Source organism: Aegilops tauschii, chromosome 3, assembly GCF_002575655.3.
Source record: "Aegilops tauschii subsp. strangulata cultivar AL8/78 chromosome 3, Aet v6.0, whole genome shotgun sequence".
NCBI classification, from domain to species: Eukaryota; Viridiplantae; Streptophyta; class Magnoliopsida; order Poales; family Poaceae; genus Aegilops; species Aegilops tauschii.
This window is the reverse complement of record NC_053037.3, coordinates 511,248,544-511,255,484: the sequence shown is the minus strand read 5'-3', so window position 1 is coordinate 511,255,484 and position 6,941 is coordinate 511,248,544. Positions and strand designations below refer to the sequence as shown.

Sequence of the window (6,941 nt, the reverse complement as noted above, 5' to 3'; positions counted from 1 at the left end):
TACTTATTGCCCAAAAAATATGATCAACCCCAGGTACATTTATTAGGTTTTGATCTGAGGCTATCCTGGTCTGCAGGACCCAACACAAGTATTCATCCTTTCCAATCTGCAAAAGGTGTTGCCGAAAGTTTACCCTCTTCCACACAGATGCTACAGCCGCTATCACTTTTGCAGGAGGGGAATTACAGAGTTCGCCTCTCGACATCTTGTTTGGTAAGCGGAATTTTGACCCAGGCGCCCTAGTGTTGCCGAACCGTTCGGCCGGAGGTGTCGGATGCGAGATCTTTAGCTACTTGTATCAATGGGCTGGCAGCTGAGGCTTGGCAGGATGGGGGAGTTAATTAAGGTCGAGGGAGCAGGAAAGAGTTTGTTATTCGCTATTGGCTTAGTACGGCCTATACATAATAGGGCCATGACGGTTTTGGCAATGCCTTGAACTTCATATATCCCTTTTTTACTCAATCCAGAATACCGATAAAGTCAGATTGAATCATTTTGTCGACCTTTCCTTTGGATTTATTATCATAGGTAGTGTTCGAGATCGCCTCTGTGCGGTGAACGCTCGAATGTAGCTAACATCAGTTTTGTCCTCGCGTGGTTGAAGGAGATGCTGCTGCTGGATGGGATGCTTCCGGGGCGCCATGATCATTCTATCAGGAATAGAATAATCAAGGGCACTGACTGACTGCATCAATCATCGCTCAGTGAGCTATTAATTGCCGCCAATAGTGCTTCGCTTGCATGCAAGGCGGCTAGTAAAAGCGCCAGGTAGACGCGCGGAGATGCATTTTGAGTACTGGTGGTACTGGACAAGCTCTAGGGGAATAATCTCTTTCTTATTTCTTTCCCATGACGACTAGGAACGGGCAAATCAAGAATTTCACTTCGAATTCCGGACCTCAACATCCTGCTGCTCATGGTGTTTCACGATCAGTATTGGAAATGAACGGAGAAGTGGTGGAACGTGCGGAACCACATATTGGATCACTCCAGTGCGGCACGAAGCCGCTAACGCTGAGTAGGCTCCTATGCCACTAGCACGGTGGAGGTTCCGTAGCGCGTCATGAGCACCGGGCAAAGGGACGGTTGAGCAACTCAAGCGAACCGCCCTACCTGACTTTGGATAATGATAGAAGGGAGAAGGTTGTGAAGGTGGCCTCGTTATCCACACATCTGGTCGGAGGACCGACCTGGGTTTTCACGAGCGTAGGCGGGTCCTGGAGTGCCTGTCAAGGGCGCTAGCGCATACCTCGGGGTGATCATCACCACCTGCACCTCACATCTCGGCACAGTGGAACGTGTAACCCGCCTGCTGTCCAAGTCAACCACTGAATTTCCTGTAATTCATAGCGCCTAACAGAACATAGCAGCAAGGGACAACCCACCCATATAGACAGCTTGCGGGGAGGATGGCACTACTGGCAAAGACCGTCTGGCGAAAATGCCGCAGGCGCGAAGCATGGTGGGCCTGCGCCGGGGGAGCATAGGGAGGAAAGGGAGCCCGGACGATGGAAGAGCCAGGGGAAGCCGGGTCATTTGACGGAAATGGAAGGTCCGAGCGGCTCATTCATTCTTGAAAAAAGAGGGGGGAGTGAGCCAATGTATCAATGAATAGATACAGTCAACGGTATTAAGACAGCGCTGCCTACACGCGAATTAGCTTCCGAGGTCGAGCAGTCTCAATTTCACTATAGGATTTGCGAATGAATCCTGGGCTGGGCCACCTCAAATGGCGTGAGCCGCATGCGGGGAGACCCGCACGTACGGTTTTCAGGGGGATCCGGCCGGCCGGCGCCCACCCGACTAGAGGGACTAAGAAATTAATCAAGTACAAAACTTATCTTCAAGCTTTACCTTATTTTGATCGTTTAGAGGGCGATCGCGGAGTCACTGAATGAAGTCCTCCCTCCCTTTCTTTTGGACGTGCTGACCCGCTGCGAGGCAGATATGACTAAGTGATATATTGAATATGGCGACGACTACAGCATGTCGTAGAAGGAGATAAGAGGTGGAGCCAACGACCCACTAGGACTCACGTATCTACAACTATATTCCCGAGCGGCAGTCAAACGGAGGCGTGAATGCAAGATGCCAGCGGAATGATCGACGGACAGAGGCTAGGGCAGCTTTCTTCCCACCGCGTCCTTCCTTGTGTGTCGGAGATACAAAGCGAGTGCACCGTAAAACAAGGGGAACTGAATCGATCTATTCCATGGCGAAGCATCCGAAGCATAACTGCACACTCACACGATCTTTGCCGAGAGATAGGAGCATTCGGTGGAACCGGTGAACTACACTTGCTTCTTGATAGATGTGTGGGACAGAGGGCTCGTGGTACCTGCTGCCCGCCCTTCCTCCACTTTGATAACCGTGTGAACGGAGAGTGGGCAGAGCAAAAGGGAAGGAGGTCCTCATACGGAGTCGCACACTTGAGCAGTGCGGGAGACTGGAGAATGGGTCGAGTAAACTCCCTTAGGATTAAATCACAGATGAGGAACTTTTCTTTCTTTTTTCTTTTTGATTTGAAGGGTATGTTCTCAAAAAAGAAAGGCAGAGGTAAATACTTCGAAGAGGCGGCTCGGTAGGGATGGAATGGTCAATAGTCAAGTCAAGGATGACTTCTTTGTTGGCGAAACGATGGGGGAGAGAAAGAACGCCAGTGATTCTCTGAGCCGGTATTCATTTCCAACGCCTCGGGAAACAGGTCGAGATAGATGACAGCACCTTTTTATCCTCTTCCTTACCGGGAAGGCGCACTTCTCTTCTTATTCTGGCCTTCACCTCCTGCCCGGCCTGGAAATAGAACCCAGCCCCCTTTCTGATCCATTCATTTCTGCAAGCAGGCGGGATCCAGAGCTAAGCCCCCCTCCTATTCGAAGCCGGGTGTGGCCTCGCCCTTTTGCTCTTCCTTCGGTTTGGCTCCACGAAGGCGCCGCCTAGACTAGGAGCCCCACTCATATTCAAAAGGCGCCCAGCTTTCAAGACGATGATAATAATTAGTCAACTTTTTCCAATATCATGGAATAGCATGGCCCGGGGCTATGGTAACTCCAGTGGGAGAGCCGTGTTATGGGTGACCTTATTGCATGGTTCAGAGAGCACTTGTGTATGTGATGCAAGTGAACGTGTACGAAAAAGTTGTCGTAAAGTTTCGTTGTTCGTTCCGTCGTTGACCCTATATATGTTTCTACGATGGCCCAAGATCACGCTCATTCTTCAGCCGTAGAGAGACTTTTGAATTGTGAGGTACCATTACGAGCTCAATATATAAGAGTGTTATTCTATGAAATAACTCGAATTTCAAATCATTCACTTGCTTCAACTACTCATGCTATGGACGTGGGAGCATCAACTCCGTTCCTTTGGGCTTTTGAGGAGCGGGAGAAATTGTTGGAATTCTATGAAAGAGTCCCGGGAGCCAGGATGCATGCCAGTTTCATACGACCTGGTGGAGTGGCACAAGATCTGCCTCTTGGCTTATATCGAGATATTGATTCCTCCTCACAACAATTTGCTTCTCGTATCGACGAATTAGAAGAGATGTCAACCGGCAACCGTATCTGGAAACAACGATTAGTGGATATTGGTACTGTCACTGCACAGCAAGCAAAGGATTGGGGATTCAGTGGTGTAATGTTAAGAGGTCGTGCGACATGAAGACATTGATAGCAATATGGGGGAAGTTCCCATCAGGCAACAACGGTTCTGCCTGACCCTACAAAAGCATGCATATGTTGTCAGTGAAGATTTTGTGTGAAGCCTTGGAGACGACGTACCCGGGGCTAGGGTGAGCTGAGGGGGGACAACGTAAGTGAGCGAATGTGTGTAAGCCCAGTCAAAGATTCCTATTCTAGGCGGGGCGGGCCATCAACCTTCGAATGGTGTTGGTCCTACGGACCGTGAACGGATTCACCTCTGGCCTCTGGGCACGTCAGAACCGCATGAGTTCACCGGGGTGGAGCACGGTCCGCCAAAATCGGCATAGGTTAGGTGCTATTGATGGAACATGGTAAGCCCATCTTTCTCCATATGAAAGTGCTGCGGGCACATAGAGATGTGGGTAGAGGAAGTCTCAAAAAGTGAAGGTCGAGCTGTAGGTCACGTGACCTGCACCAAAAAGGTGGCTGACTGGGCTTTCTCCTGGATCAAAGTGGATCAGCTCGCCAAATTCGTCGATCGAATCGGGCGCCCCAGAACGTCGAATGAAAGTGGTCTTTCTACAACCCTATTTATACGATTTTTAGGGCCCCTTTCCCCCTATCCCTCCCTTATGTTTAGGAGCGGGATCTGCCCAAGAACGACATGTGGTGGTACGGAAGGCACGGACTCCGCAAGCGTCCCGCACCCTCTGAGAAAGAAACTCCTCAACCATCACAAGATAAAGAAATATGACGCTCTGTGTCTGACTCTATTGGTCATAGTTCCTTGCTGTTGCGGCCGGTGCTCGTTTGCGCGCGTGTGAACCACCAAATCATAAGGAAAGATGCCTCTCGGGGCATCTGAGAATGATTCGAGCCGTATGAAGGGAAACTCCCACGTACAGTTTGTTTTGGGGGGGAAGGAGCCCGACAGAGTCCCCCCACTGACTTGGCCCGGGCCTAAGTGAAAGTGCAAAAGTGAATTGGTGGGCCTACCCATCCCGACCTGGGGTATGTTGGGATTCGCGAAGAGCAGCACCTTACGATGTTCATGACCAATCGGGTCTTGACGTACCAGTAGGTACCAGAGGAGATCGCTATGATCGTTACTGTATCCATATTGAAGAGATGCGACAAAGTGTTCGGATCATTGTGCAATGTCCTAATCAAATGCCTAGTGGCATGATCAAAGTCAATGATCGTAAGCTATGTCCTCCATCACGATCTCGAATGAAACTATCCATGGAATCATGCGCCGTGTGAAACGTAGATCATCGACGTTCTTAACCGAGACTCAGGTTAAGCTCCGTCTCGGAACCGCCGTGGGGTTAGGAGTAAAGCATCCCGAGGTTGGCGCATCTCGTTGGGCGTGGAGAAGCATTGGGAACCCCAATATCTTTCTTCGGAGCAGTTTCTTTTCCCGTCCCCTCGCCCTGTCATAGCGCTTCGCTTCCGGTTCTTTAGAGGAATCAACTAACTTCTCCCTTCTTCATTGATCCGGGGGAAAGGGAACCGTCTACCAGTTGGGAAGCTAGACATCAAGGTTGTGGCTTGATGAGGATAACTAAGCTGACACGCCGGAGTTGGCTGCTGGCACAACAGGGTGGTGCCTTACCGCACAGCAGGCGCACGCACGGTAGCGTTCGTGGTGGTGCTTCAGGATTCCAATGTACTGCGTCCAGGATCAAAACGAGCTTGCCGGCGGACCACTGCCGTCCCATTCTTTAGTGAGCTGGAGCGCTGCCATCTTATCCACGGAAAACGCGTCAAGCTATCGCTTTGGGTCGAAGCACTAAAAGAAAAGGACCGGGAAACGCGGTGGCATAGGAACCACGGGAACCCAGGAGGGAGAAAGACGATGTATGGGATACGGGATCCTCGCAGTAGGCTGGACCAAAATCCAGCCGAGAGAGGGCAGCCTTTAGAAGCAACAGGTTGGGAAACCAAGAGAAGGCTTCGCCTTTTCTTATCTTCTTCCCGGCACAAAAAGAGGGATTAGCATTATTGACCCCATGAGAAAGCACTAACACCTTCCTCATCGGGGCTCCGCGCACTGGGAAAAGGCTTCCGCGACAGGAAACCGGCTACTAGTTAGGAAATGAACATAAGGTATCAAGAGGTCCCTCACAGTCAGGTGCAATGCAATTGCCCCCTATTAGTCAAGTACCCCTCTTCCTATTTAGTTTAGTGGTTAAGGCGAGAAATGGCTTGATGAACCCTTCCGTTCACCACGCACCGGCCCCATTCACTTGCAACTCGTAGAGGTTGTAAGTAAATAGTGCCCCACTAAATTCAAGGTGACGGTGGGGTTGAAAGATGAGAGTGCCTACCTCCGCGCCGAGAGTGCCCGCCCTTTCTATCAAGTAGGCTACTTTTTCCGGAACGCAGTCCGAAATAAGCGTTCCTGTGTATATAGATATCTTCGATGTTGTAATTTCGACATGTCTGCTTCAACCCCTCTTTCGCCTCGCAAAAAGCAAAGTTGGCTTGACGAGTGCAGATGAGGAAGCGGGAGCAATAAAACCAAGAATCTCTTTCTTTTCTTTCCAAATACTTTATGAAGTTAAGGGGCAAAGAGAAGCGCTTTCGCTACTGAGATAGCGAATGGTCAGCGCGAGGGTTTGACGACTTAGCCGAGCGTTAGCGACGCGTCATTCTCATAGCGAGGCGCTTCGAGTTAGCGAAGCGCTGTAGTAGCATCGGAGACTATGTGCTATAATGCTGAACTAAGGACGTTCCGCCTTATCTATAGAAGCAGTCGACTGAGTTCTGAACGAATGGGATCCTTGGTGGGTAATGGCTCAATCTATAGATGGAAAGCCTTATGATGGGAAACTACCGCGTTAGGTTTGGAGAGAGATGGGACCCGTTATAGTTTAGGGGGAGCAGATGCAAGCTTTTTCTTTCCATAGCCGGCCAAATGACTACCGGATCATCGGTCTACTCTACCTCAATTCACCATTTCGAACTTTATATAGAAGGTTTTTCCGTACTAGCTCCTTCTACCTATACCGTAGTCGAAGCACCTAAAGGTGAATTTGGTGTCTTTCTTGTCAGTAATGGGAGTAATCGTCCCTACCGTTGTAAAATAAGAGCACCTGGCTTTGCCCATTCACAAGGACTCGATTCTATGTCCAAACATCACATGCCAGCAGATGTAGTCACCATCATAGGTACTCAAGATATTGTGTTTGGAGAGGTAGATAGATAGGACGTAGTCTTGCTCGATCAGGACCCTAGCTTTATTGCGAGCCAAAACTGCCTGAAAGAAGCAAAATGGAAAAGGATGCAAAATGCAATGGG

The 6,941-nt window shown here is 49.9% G+C and overlaps 1 pseudogene; it reads right to left on the bottom strand.

The window, feature by feature from the left end:
* Positions 1 to 1,855: 1,855 nt before the first annotated feature.
* On the bottom strand, positions 1,856 to 2,466 carry LOC141042481 (uncharacterized; annotated as a pseudogene).
* Between the last annotated feature and the right edge of the window lie 4,475 nt (positions 2,467 to 6,941).